Here is a 13,723-nt window from a genome sequence, read left to right on the forward strand (position 1 = left end):
GGGACTTCACTGTCGAGGTTTTGGTACACTCTGCCAATTGTCTTCTCAGAAGGGCGTAGCGGTTCATAGTCTCCCTAGCAGTATATGCCAATGCCTGATGCCCCAAGCCCTCAGCAATATTGGTAGTTAGCAATTTGGCTACTTTTTTAGCCTTTTAAAAAGATTCTAGGTGCCCTTGTTCAGGTCCATATTCTTGCCTCTAATACTCTAGAGCAGTGGTCTCCTGACTGGTTCCTTTCTCTCCACTCTAGACTTCACTTTGTCACAAAGGGAATTGTAGGACAATGGGCTCTAGAGTTTGATGGCTGGGTTCAAATCATGGCTGTACTACTCTGCCTCAATTTCCCCATCAATAAAATGATAATAAAAATCAAACCTCTCTTGTAGTGGTGCTAGATGAGAGTTGATGTAAAGTACTTTAGAATAGTCCTTGATTCTTGCTACATGCTCATTCATTGTTTGCTACCATGATTGTCTTCCAGAAGTTCATGCTCATATAATTAAAAAACCAGAGGTTACGCTTGGTTTGAATGAAATATGATTACCAAATTTGTAGAAACCAAAGCTCTGCCATTGTAGTATTGTTAGTATTAACACAGGTCACAGATAATCGTCCCTGCCTGAGTTGATGCTGAGAGGTCAAGGATAATGAATCAGGAAACAGTAGTAACAGGAATAACTAGAATGTTAAAGTGCTTTATAATCTCACAGAGCACTTTCTCTCGCATTATGGTGTCCGATCCTCACAGCACAGCTTTGAGGGAGGCGGAGCAGCAGTTATTAACCTCATTTTACAGAGGAGAAAGTTGACTGGGAGGAATTCAGTGACTTGCTCATCCCTAAGGGCACAGAAATGGTCAGTGGCAGAGTGGGGTGTGCACTCTAGGCTGGCTGGCTGTCAAGTCCACACTCTTGATGCCTCAAGACAATGATGAACCGAGGAGGTGCAGGTGTAGATACCCAGGTCTAGAAGTCTAATCTCCCTACAGTTTCTACATAGACTAATGAGGAATCAGGAATGCCTCTATAGTATTCCCCCGAATCTGCTCTTCACCTAGCAGAGTGATCTCTTTGATGTGCAGTCACGTCTTGGCACACTCCTGCCTGAGCCCACATGACATTCTCCCTACCATGGCCGGCAAGGCCAGGCATGATCTGGCTTTGCCTGCTCTCCAGCCTCACTCTGTCACTCACTCTAGAACACTATGTTCCATCCCCACTGGCCTCTTTTCAATTCAAGATACATGCCAACCTCTTTCTTGCCCCCAGGATTCTGCAGGTGCTGTTCCTTTGCTCAGAACGTGTGCCTGTGCATGTGTGTGCTTGCACACATGTGCGCACACACCTTCTTTATGGCTGACTCCTTCCCTTTCAGGGAGGCAGTTCCCAGGGAGCCCTGGAGCAGGCTGCTCGGGTTCACTTGGCTTCCTCATTTACTAGCTCTGTATCCTTGGGCAGGTTCCCGCACCTCTACCTTACCTGAAACATAAGAATTGTAATCACAATAGTACCTTTTCCAGAGTTCTTGGGAGGTCTAAGTGGGTTAATTCATGCAAAGCTCACAGAAAACTACTCTGTGCAAAGAAGTGCACATCTGTGCTTAGCTGTTATCAAGATTGTCATTTTTCAGGTGTCAGGTTAAATCTCACCTCAGTCAGAGAGCCATCCAACATTGGTTATTCTCTCCAATATTCTCTTGCTCATCCCCTGCAGCATGTCTCGGTATGCAGTTATTTTTATTTCCTTTTTCTGTTTCCTGCTCTAGCCTGTGACTCCACAGAAATGGGGACTGTGATTGTGTTGCCCACGGCTAGGTCTCTGCTGCTTAGCATATAGTGTTTCTAGAAAGAATGAACGAATATTAACCTACCACAAGATTGCAGAGAAATTCTACCTCCGTTTTCTTGCTGTAGTTTGATGGTTTCATTTCACGTTATCAAATATTTCATCGGTATGAAACCTTGTTTGAAGCGTGATTTGAGATGTGAATGAAAACTAATTTTTTCCCAAATGAGTAGCCAATTGCAGTGTTTGTAATTTCTTTTAAAGAAGGCTCAACCCAAATTACAGTCCTTTGGAACTTTGATCTTTCTTTTGCTTTTCTCTCCTTGGGCAATTCTTTTGCAAAATGTCAGTGCAGAAACTCTTCATCTAGGTGAGTCAAATTCCTCATGAGCATGTTCCCCGGTTCCCAGAAGGATACTCCTAGGGTCCGCTACCACGGCCGAGCTTTCTAAAGGAAGACCGAACGTTACCACCTCGGGACTTTTTCTCATCTGCTCAATACTTAATGCTGTAAAACCAGCCGGATATTTTAGACAATCTTATTTTAGATATTCTGTCTGTCCTTTTTCAAAAACTATTGAACCCCAGCTGGTATGGCCCAGTAGGTTGGGTGTTGTCTACAAACCTAAAGGTCCAAGGTTCCATTCCTGGTCAGGGCACATGCCTGGGTTGTGGGCCAGGTCCCTGGGTCGGGGCGTGCGAAGGGCAACTGATTGATGTTTCTTGCACATCAATGTTTCTCTCTCTCTTTCTCTTTTCTTCCTTCCCCTCTCTCTAAAAATAAATAATAAAATCTTTACAAACACTTTTAAGAAAATTCTCACCCAAGGACATTTTTTCATTGCTTGAGAGAGAGAGAGAGAGAGAGAGAGAGAGATGAGAGGTGAGAGAATCATTGATTGGTTGCCTTTTCATAGGCGCCCTGACTGGGAATCAAACCTACAACCTAGGTATGTGCCCTAACTGGGAATTGAACCTGCAGCCTTTTGGTTACTGGGTGACACTTCAACAACTGAGGCACACCAGCCAGACCCTAAATAAAAATCTTTAAAAAATGATTGAAACCTAGAAACTTCAACATTTCAATGACTATATTACTTTTCCTTAACTGCTTCTTGTGTTTAGTTGAGGGACAAAAATCCTTTGGCACAGACCATTTATTGTAGTTTGGAAAACTTGGTCACCATTCTTTTCCATATTTTAACTTTAGAAGTTAAAATTAATGACAAAAATAATACATGCCCATTGTGACACATTCTAGCCATAAAAGATATATACAGAAAAAAGGTGACTCTTGCATCTTACTTTCTGGTCAACCCCTTAATATAATCACTGCTGAGTTTATTATATATTCTTGTAGACTTTTTTGTGCTTAGTAAATATGGGGGGTGGGGCAAAAGTAGGTTTACAGTTGTGAGTATACAAAACCCAGTTTATTCTTATATTACTGTTTACTAATTATTGTATTATTTTCTATGTGAACAATTGTAAACCTACTTTTACACCACCCTGTACTATATATTATATGCTTTCCCTTTCTCTCTCTCTCTCTCTCTCTCTCTCTCTCGCGTGCTCGTCCATGCTTTTTTGGACAGTGTCATAAACCGACTTTGTTTTACACATCAGTGGGCTTTGAACATACTTGAAGCCTTTGTTTTCTGGCTGGCAGCCTCTTAGAGAGGTCACTACGTGCCATCTTCCCAGGCCTTTAGACACCAAGTCCTGCTTAGTCTGTGTGAAGCACTGGATGTAATCTTCTGGAGGGCAGGGCTCGCGCACGATCGGGAACATGGTGTAACCTGATGATGATTTTCCCACTACAGAAGAAAAAATGAAGCCTTAAAAGGGGAGCCAGTGGAACGGGAAAGAAGAAAATTCTTCTGAGTTCATGAGGGTGTACATTTAGCAAAATGTTTTTCACTGGGTGACATAAGAAGTACTTTGAGTTCCAGGGATGGCAGATGGGGTGCTCGCAGGTTATAAAATTTTTCTTAACGTTATCTCTAATCAGTCTCTTCCGCCTTTTCGTTGTTGTCACTGGTCCATGAGAACAGGAGATCACATGTGGGATGGAGCAGGGTGGAGGGCGGTGACCCCCGGGCTGTGCCCTTCACACTGGCGTGAGAAAGCCCGCAGCCGGCGGGCCGGCCGCTTCTGATCTATGGCACCGCATTCCGGAGAACTGACTGTAAGGGTTTCTGGAAGTGATGGCGGCTCTGGACTTGGCAGGATTGCCCTTGTCAGGGTTTTCACAGTGCCCACCTTATTACACTAGAGAGGCAAGTTTCATTACTTAAGGGGACAATTTACGGCAGTGCGCTTATCTCCTGGTTTAGCTCTTTATGTTTTTCTGCCTCTTAATAAAATGTGAAGTCACAAAGCAATTAAATAGTAGTGTAGTTTTCAGGCAGGAGGTGGAGAAAGGCTAACCAAAGGAAAAGGCTAACATGATTGACAGAGGCTGGCTGGAGATTTACATTGAGAATAACTCGTTCTTCAAAACTTTTCTTCATTTTCTTGTGGGAACTATGGGGTAAATCATACACCAGGAGGATGGATGATTAAAAATTGAGGAGTTATGATTTCTTTTTGACTTTGTAAGTCTTTAAATCCTCCACCTTAGCCTAGAGTTCTCATTTCAAGAACTCGATGAAATGGTGGGAACCATCCCTGCCACGGATTGAAGTGAAGCAGAAATACTATAAAATCTTAAATGGTTAATAAGCTTGGGATTATTTATATTTTGTAAAATGTCTTAAGATTCAATGAAATGAAGTAGAGAATTCATGAGTGGTTTTTTTCCCCTTTAAACTCAGATTCACAAGTGTAGATATTTTCCAATAGTCAAAAATATTGAATGGGCCTTCAACTGTTAGGTTCTAGAATTTTTAAAACAACATTAGTAATTTTTAACAATGAGGAAAAATCAGAAAGAAATTGAACATAAAAATCTAGAGACTTAGATTCCCTGTCCCTCTTCCTCCAGCCTCCTTTAACATATAAATACTTTTGATATAGCCATGTTGTATTGATGATGGCCTATTTGTTCCAATCAAGAGAATTAAATAAAGATAAGTTCTACATGTCATTTTTTTATTGCAGAAAAAATTTGATTTTAAGAAGCATTGAAAAGCTGCCTCTTGAAGTTCTTTTGTTTGTTCCCTAATAATCACATTGAAATGGGGGAAACCAATAAATTAAAATGCCATTGTTGGCACCAGTCGAGAGAAGGATTAACTAACAGTTAATTTACGGGACCCAGAAAGTAAGTGGCTAAGAGGACACTTCTTTTTCTGGTGGCTGGAAAGCACTCTGAAGGGAAGACTTAATGCCTTAGCTAAAGCACCTCTACCCGCAACTTGACCTTCACAAAAAGAACAAGAACCAGAGAATAAACTGCAGAATGATTCTGCTGTTCTTTAGGACGTGCTTCCAGATAGGCTACTCTTGAGATTTTTGCTAAGCGAATAGAAGGAAAATGTTCATTTCTAGAGCTACGTAAAATGGTAGCAAACAACTTTTATACCGAATCAGTACATCCTTTTTAGGTCCCTGCTCAGGGTCCTGTGCATGAGCCATGGCTCAGTTTCCTCAATGGGGAAGGAGAGTGTGGGACTTCTTTGAATGCCCTATTGCTTGTAGCTTGTTTGGATAGCGGGGAGAGGAATGGCAGCCAGGGCTGATGTCCGCCCTCCCAGACTCCACTCTAGGCTGCTTCTCAGGGGGTTGGGGGTGGGTCCTTTTGCTGCCCTGGGGCCAGTGCTCCTGTGCAGTCCCTGGTTTTGGATATGTTCCCTTTCCCCTGGCAGGAGTTCTTTATCCAGAGTGTTCCACGGAGAGGCATCTGGGTGCTCGGGGTGCTCATCTGCCCTGGTACCACTGCCCCCGCTTCCATGGTAAAGTAACTCAGTGAGGCCTTGGAGTTTTGGTCTTAACCTAGAGTATATTATTTCTTTTTAATTTGTACTTACCGATAATGAGATGAAATTCACATAATAAAAATTAACAGTGTAAAAATGAACAGTTCAACGACATTGAATACATTCAGTGTTAAGTAGTTGCCACCTCTGTTTAGTCCCAAAACACTGTCATTTTCCTCCAAAGAAAACCCTGCATCCATTAAACACTAGTAATTCTTGTTCCTTCCTCCAGCAGCCCCTGGCAACTACCAACCTGCTTTTGTCTCTCTGAATTTATGGTTCTGGATATCTCATTTATTGTAAATGGAATCATATGCTATGTAACTTTTTGTGTCTGGCTTCTTTTACTTAGCATGTTGTCGCATGTATTAGCCATTTTATGACAGTAGTATTCTAGTGCATGGATATGCTGTCATTTCTTTATCCATTCACCCATTTGGGCCTTTTCTACCTTTTGGTTATTGTGAATAATGCTGCTATGAACATGAGTGTATAGTACTTGAGTTCTTGTCTTCAGTTCTTTTGGGTCCGTATCTAGAGGTGAAATTGCTGTGTCATATGGTAATTCTATTTAACTTTTTTGAGAAACTGCCAAACTATTTTCCATAGGAGTGGAACAATTTACATTTCTACCAGCAATGCAGAAGGGTTCCAATTTCTCCACATTCTTGCCAACACCTGTTATTTTAACCTTTTTTAAAAAATTAAATCCATCTTTGTGAGTATGAAGTAGTATTTCATTGTGATTTTGATTGCACTTCCTCAGTGACTAATGACCTTGATCAAGTTTTCATGTGCTTACTGGCCATTTTTATATGTTCTTTGGAAAAATATCTATTCAAGTCCTTTGCTCATTTTTAATTGGGTTTGTTTTTTGTTATTGATTTGTTTCTCCCATTCTTTAGGTTGTCTTTTCACTTTCTTAATAATGCCTTTTGATGCACAAAAGTTTTTGATTTTGATGCATAAAAGTTTTTTTATTTTGATGGAAGTTCAGATGATCTATCTTTTGTTTGTTTTCACTCATGCTTTTGGTGTCATACCTAAGAATCCTTCACTGTGAACCCAAAGTTGGGAGGATTTACCCCTACGTTTTCTCTGAGAATTTCATGTACAGGGGTGGGGCAAAAAGATGTTTACAGTTGTGAGTATGCAAAACACAGTTTATTCTTGTATTATTAATTATTGTATTATTTTCCATATGAACAACTGTAAACCTCCTTTTGCCCCACCCTTTATTCAGTTTGTTCATCTACTTTGAATTAATGTTTCATATTGTGTGAGGTAGGAGTCTGACTTCATTCTTTTGTATGTGAATATCCATCCCAGCACCATTTATTGAAGAACCTGTGTTTCCTCGTTGAATGGTCTTTCTTCCCTTTTGTACAACATGATTTGGTCATATATGTGTGGGTTTACTTCTGGACTCTTAGTTCTTCTTCATTGGTCTTTATGTCTATTCTTATGCCAGTACTGTCCTCTTTCAATTACTGTAGCTTTGTGGTAAGTTTTGAAACTAGGAAATGTGAGTCCTCCAACTTTGTCCTTCAGTTACCATTTTAGCTATTCAGAGTCCATTGCAGTTTCATATGGACTCAAGGATCACTTTTCCATTTCTGCAAAAAGACTGTGGGAATTTTGATGGAGATTGCATTGAATCTCTTAGATACCGTATTTTGCCATGCATATTGTATACTCTTTTGCCTTAATTTTTGAGGGAAAAATATGGATGTGTATTATACATGGGTAGTACCTGAAATACCTTCTATCTGTTCGTGTGTTTTGTAATTATTTGTTACATAAAAGTTTTTGCACCATAATATGTTAAAAAATAAATGCCTAAAATTCCTTTATAATACAAAAATAAGTATCTAAATAAAAATAAATAACAAATTGAATTAAAAATTAAAATGAAAGCTCTTTTTTCCCTGAAAGTTCGTGCCAAAATCATAGGTGCGCATTCAACATGGAAGCGCATTATGCATGGCAAAATACGGTAATATTGCCATCTTACCAATATTAAGGTTTCTGACCATGAACATGGATGTCTTTCCGTTTATTTGGGTCTTACTTAATTTCTTTCAGCAATGTTTTGTAGTCTTCAGCGTACAGGTATTTTTCCTTTTTAATTAAGTTTATTCTTATGTATTTTATTCTTTGGATGCAGTTGTAAATGGAATTGTTTTCTTGATTTCCCTGTTAGATTGTTCATTCCTGGTGCACTGAAACACAACTGGCTATTCATTATTTTTAGTTTTTTTAAAATTTAAAATTAAAAATGTAGTCTTTACTGGTTATTTAAAAAGAAGGTAAGAAAGAACTCCACTATCCCTTCAAATGCTCCCTAGTATGGTCCCTGTTATGTTTGATATATATCCTTTTATATATTTTCTATACATATATGTTCAAACACATTTTCTTCCTTTGAGTAGAATCATAATATACTTTGTCTGTATTTTAACTTGTTTATTTTTTACTTCATTATACATTATATTTTTCTGTTTCAGCACATCTAGAATTACCTTCTTCCTCTTAACTGCTGCAGATTGTACAGATGTAGTATACTTCAAGGTTTTGTTTTGTTTTTAATGAGCGGTGAGTGCATTTTCAGCTTTTTGCTATTCTAAACAATGCAACAATTAACTATCTTGTTCCTATATCAATGTACGCTTGTGTATTTCTTTCAGGTAGTTTCCTATGAGTTACTAAGGCAAAAAATATACACATATTACCTTTTGATGGACAGCAAGAGATCTTGTTTTGTTTTGAACTGCTTATTTATGCCTGTTTATTATAGTCATAGATGCTAGCCACTATTACCTAAGAACATCACAGTGAGTAATTAAGCGCTTGGAAAAAATGGAGAAAAGAGGGTGTGTCTAACCCTTTTTATTCTCAGACAATGTGGTAGCACATATAATAATCTAAATAGAATATAGTAACAAATTCCTTTTGGGTACATTTATGAACTGTGGAAACAATGTATTTTTAAATGCATTGTTAGTCCAACTTAATATTGTTAGGTGAAGAAGAAACTAGTAGCACATAGGTGCCTCTTGGGCTTTTCTCTCTCTTTCCCTCTGTGCAGCCCACCCCGCTACTAACCTATCTTTCATTATCTCCCCCACCCCCATTGCTGGCAGTCATTCTTAAATAGCTTTGGATTTTATACCAAAAGATCTTTTGCTTGTTGACAGATTCTGTGAAATACCCAGTGTTCCAATCCGATACTATCATTATTTTGTTTTATTGCTCAGGGTGTTCCAGAATTGTTCATTGAGGCTTCCTTCAGATTGACCCCAATGCCTTTTGACGTGTTCCCATCCTTCCTCATTTTGTGGCACCCCCAGATATTTCAGGCTTATCTTTTTTCGTGCCCTAACCCTGGAATCAATAGTATTCCTCAGGCACCCTGGATCCTTTTATTGGAGAATGACATTTATAAACCAGTGTCTGTGTGTTTGGTGTGTACACCGCAACTGGGGTGCCATTGCTTCTGTCTCCCACCAGTTTTAAAGTGATCTCTTCCCTGTGAACATGAATGTAGTGGGACTGAAAGTTGCTCCTGATGCTGCTGGGTAATAAATCATTTTGATTATGCCACTTATTGCGGAGTTGTTAAAAATCAGTGCACATTGGGAGGCCTGTAGACAAATAAGTATTTTGACTAGAAATGGAATGGGTTAACTTTTTTTGCAAAGTGCTTTTATATTGAAAGACTTATGTTAGCATTCAGAGATCCCTAACATTCTTATTTTTTTGCATCGTGTTTGTAGTCCACTCCATATTTTGAGGTCATATTTTACCTCTATTTGTTATAGAAGATAAAAATCTGATGAATACCTATTAGAGTGTTTTACTCAGTGTCTAAGTACAGATTGATCATTCTATAATTAGCTAATCTTTTTTGTGTAAGTCATTATATAGCACAAAACTTGATAAATTATTTATGTCCTTATAATTTTATTTCTGCAGTTTTACAGTCAGAGGACATTGATAAAACATTTATATTACTTATAAGCATTGAGGACCTCTTTTCCTTGGAGATTCAACATAATGTTTTCGACTGCTGCTTTTAATTCTTACAAGGTAAATCTTGCCTAGATCAAATTACAGTGTGACTATTCTTTTCCTCTGTAATTTTCCGTATTTCTTATATCTCAAATTTTGGTCAGCAGTTTCTGTGATAATTAAGCATGAAGTTAAGGCATTTTATGTGTGATTGATAGGATTATAATAGTTGCAAGGTGTATATCATCTACAGTGATAATGATCTTTCTAAGCATTTTGCTCTATTTCAAAACTCATTCTTGGGTCTTGCTACCTGTTTCTTATAAACAGAGAGTCTCTTGTTCCTCTTTCAAAATATAGATGGAAGAGCAGTTTTATATCAGAAGTTAAAGACAAATCTTTTTCAAGGGCATTTTGTAAGAAATTTCCATATGCTTGCCACCGCGGTACATTTTAATTTGGGAGTGGGGTTAGGTGCAATATGGTACAAACCATGGCTGACAAATAAAGCTTGGTGTTGTAATGTTTAGAAAATGATGTTTAGAAAATCCGACCTCTAAATGCATAAATTATCTTTACCGGCAGTAAGAGACCTTGAAGGCCTTGTTTTCATAAGTAATCATTGTATGATTATTCAGAAGAATTTACTAAGTACAACTTTGTGTGTCTTGCATTGAATTTAAAAATTATAGTGTAAGAGTTGTTCCTGGAGCCTATAGATTCTAGTTATGTAGAGAGACACCACATTCACATTTAGTATTTCTTTACTTGTAATACTTCTTAAATCAATCATTATCTTCTCTTCCTTTCCCTAGTTCTAGAACAGAGATGTATTTTACTTATTAAGTATTAATGTGTGTACTATTATTAATTAAAAGAATAAATGCACTTGTTTACATTTTTCTCTTTGAAAAATTCCCAAATTATTTTGAACTTACCATGCTTGATTTTTTTAATTTAAGTTATGGTTGAGGAGGCAGGTAGAGTAGCAGTGACTCTTGATTTCAGCAAAAAGCCACCTTGTCCTATAGCATCTTGACTTTGGAGTACCAGCTTATAGATACATTAGTGTCTAAGCTAAATGTTAGAGCTAATATTCAAAGCACCAAACAAATATTGTTCTGATTATTCTCATTCTAAATAATGATGACGATGATGCTAGTAGTAACTATTTATTGAATAGGCACTGTTTGCCAGGCCTTGCATTGGATAGTTTGCAAATACCATATAATTCAGTCCTATTAGAAACCTTTTAATGTTTTAGAAATGGAACCCATGGTCAAAAGGTTAAATGGCTTACCTAAGGTTGCACAGCTAGCAAGTCAGAAAACCATCTGGATTTTGTTTGAGTTCAGTGTTCATTCCATGTAATATACCATGGCTGTCCTCATGTTACAAAGATAAGAGTGCCTTTATGATTGCCTTTCCTTCAAAGTATTTTTAAATTTGTAAAATACTTAAGAATATTTTAAAATAATTTTAAAATGTTAGTTTTGGGGGGTTCAGCTTTTGTCAGGCTTTTGGTGTCTAGATGTAAAATACTAAATATGAGGCAAGGTAATTTTGCTCCCATATGGTAAAATCGTGACTTTTCTTAAAGCTGAATATGACTTTTCTCTTGGACTTTCTTACTTTCTGTAAGTGGAAACATCAGGCTTTGGGCTGATGGCATATAATATTTAATGACAGAGAAAATAAGGCACTAAACTGACAGTATGTAGACTGTGAAGATGAGTTAGTTGTAATGGCTTTGACCTTTATTGTGAGTGCCCCTGGCTTCCGCCTGTACCCGGTGACCTTGTATGGAGTTTGAATTTAGGAAGCTCATCAAAAGGATGCAGTTGGGAACTTACCTGGGATAAATGCAAAGCCCTCCTCTAACACCTCTTCTATTTATCCTTCCTAAATCTCTAAGGTGTGAGTTTCTGTTTATACTGTGCTCATGATGAGATCTTCCTTTGAAAGAAGGGAGACTTGAGAAAAGGAGGAGAGTGGATCTTCATCTGGGATATAATTAAAAACCTGTCTTACAAGTTCTGGACAAGTAGGGTCATAGGTGTTGGGCTTTAGATGTAAAAAGGGTTTTGCTGTGATTTGGGATGATCGGGGACTTAAAAGGAGCTATCCACCTAACACAATCTGAAAACGCCCTTCTTGGGCTAAGAAGAGAAATTGTGGAGATCATAAACACAGCAATCACAAATAACTTAAATGCTGAAAGGCACTATCTGGCTCTTGAGTTTAAGTATTAATTAAAAGAATCACATGACGTTCGTGTGAGTGATGGTTAGAATATGAGACAGAAGACTAATTGTCAGAGTATTGTATTTACTGTACGGATTCTGAGGTGGATAACAAAACCACCTACTTAAAACTAATCTTTTAGAGAAAGTTCTTCTCATTGTATTAACAGACTGTTGGCAAGAAGCAATTATTCCTCTGTTTTTTGATACTACTGGGAAGTATCTTATTACCAATTTGTATCCTAAATCACACCTAAAGAAGGAACTAGAAAATGAAATAGCAGGAAAAAGGTTGTTATAATCAAATATGTGCTATTTGTAGACTCTAAACATTTGGGGGGAATTGACAAAAGTAGAACTTACTGGAGCCTGCCTCCCTGAAGTCAGACATATTGTGATATGGGATTCATCTTTTATCATTAGAATTTCCTTGTTGTAGAACATTTGGATTCATTTACCCCAGTGCAGGTTGAAAATCAAACGTTCACCGAAGGAGCATGAATTCTGCGCTTCTTTCTGTGTGTGGATATTGTGAGGGGAAGGCCCCAGAAAATAGTCAGTCATAGAATGACAGAGGCTCTCTCCTCTGCCCCCTTTTGGTTCTTATCCTTTCCTCTTTGGTTTGTTGGTGCTCTTTGCTTGGCCTAACACCCCTAGTCACTGAATCCGTTGCTCTTAACAAAACCAGGGGTACAGAGGTCAGCTTTGAGGGTAGGCTTTTTGTGAATGACTTGGTCTGATGGTTTCAGACTGGGTATGTTTCAAGGAGGTATGGAATAGCGAGTAATGCTTCTCTGAGTCCATTTTTGAGATTTGGACTTAAAACAATGCTGCATTAAAGCTCTTAAGAGGATTCCCAGCCATTGATCATTGGAGGTGCTTTTTGATGATTTCTAAGATAGTAATTTCTAAGATAGATCATTGAGAGAGAGAGAGAGAGAGAGAGAGAGAGAGCGCACACGCGCGTGTACACGTGCGTGTGTGTGTAATTACACGTTGCAGTGTATTTAATGTGTGGCCCAACACAACTCTTCTTCCAGTGGGGCACAGAGATGCCAAAAGGTTGGACAGCCCTGGTAGGCCATGACCAGGATGGGAAAGAGGAATGGTAACAGGATTAAGTTGTTTCTGTACCCCATATGGCATTTGGGGGGAACACCGGGCCCACATGTCCTGACTGCCTAATAGAATGGTTGATGGTTAAACAAGCTTTACCACACAGTGAGTTCTGGTCCTGGGTTTTAACCATTCAGCTAATTTTATCAAATTAGTGCAAGTATGATTTCCTCTTTAAAGACCATAGTGGGTAGAAAAACAACAACAACAAGTCAAACAAAACAACCCCCCCCCCCCAAACAAAAACAAAGTAGAAAACCTCAGAGGTAGAAAACCTATGGAGCTTTTTCCTGTATGTAACAGTGAATTTTATGTATAGAATATTTGGTTTAAATGTACTATGTATGTTATATATAAAAATAAAAGATGCCATGTAAGTCACTGCTTTCACATGACCACTGCAGCTGAAAAGGAGGACCCAGATAGTGAGCTTTTAAAAAACAAAGTCCCTGCTTTCATCAAATTGACTTCCTGGTGGTTGGATGAGACATGGTAGGCTAATGAGTTGTTTTAAAAACTAAGGAGAAATGGGTAAAATGTAGGTGTCCCCTGAGATTTCTCTTTTGAAATGCTTTATGCCCAGGGAAAACGTTGGAGCTGAGATTTAAATTTTAATTTTTATGAGTTTTTATGGGGCATGCTTTAAAA

The 13,723-nt window shown here is 38.4% G+C and overlaps 1 protein-coding gene across 1 annotated transcript in view; it reads left to right on the plus strand.

The window, feature by feature from the left end:
• Positions 1-13,723, plus strand: part of KANK1 (KN motif and ankyrin repeat domains 1) — a 189,513-nt gene that overhangs the window by 68,381 nt on the left and 107,409 nt on the right. The gene's annotated exons all lie outside the window — the stretch shown is intronic.

Source organism: Pteronotus mesoamericanus, unplaced genomic scaffold (genome assembly GCF_021234165.1).
Source record: "Pteronotus mesoamericanus isolate MK-2021 breed Mesoamerican mustached bat unplaced genomic scaffold, CSHL_Meso_final contig_73, whole genome shotgun sequence".
NCBI classification, from domain to species: Eukaryota; Metazoa; Chordata; class Mammalia; order Chiroptera; family Mormoopidae; genus Pteronotus; species Pteronotus mesoamericanus.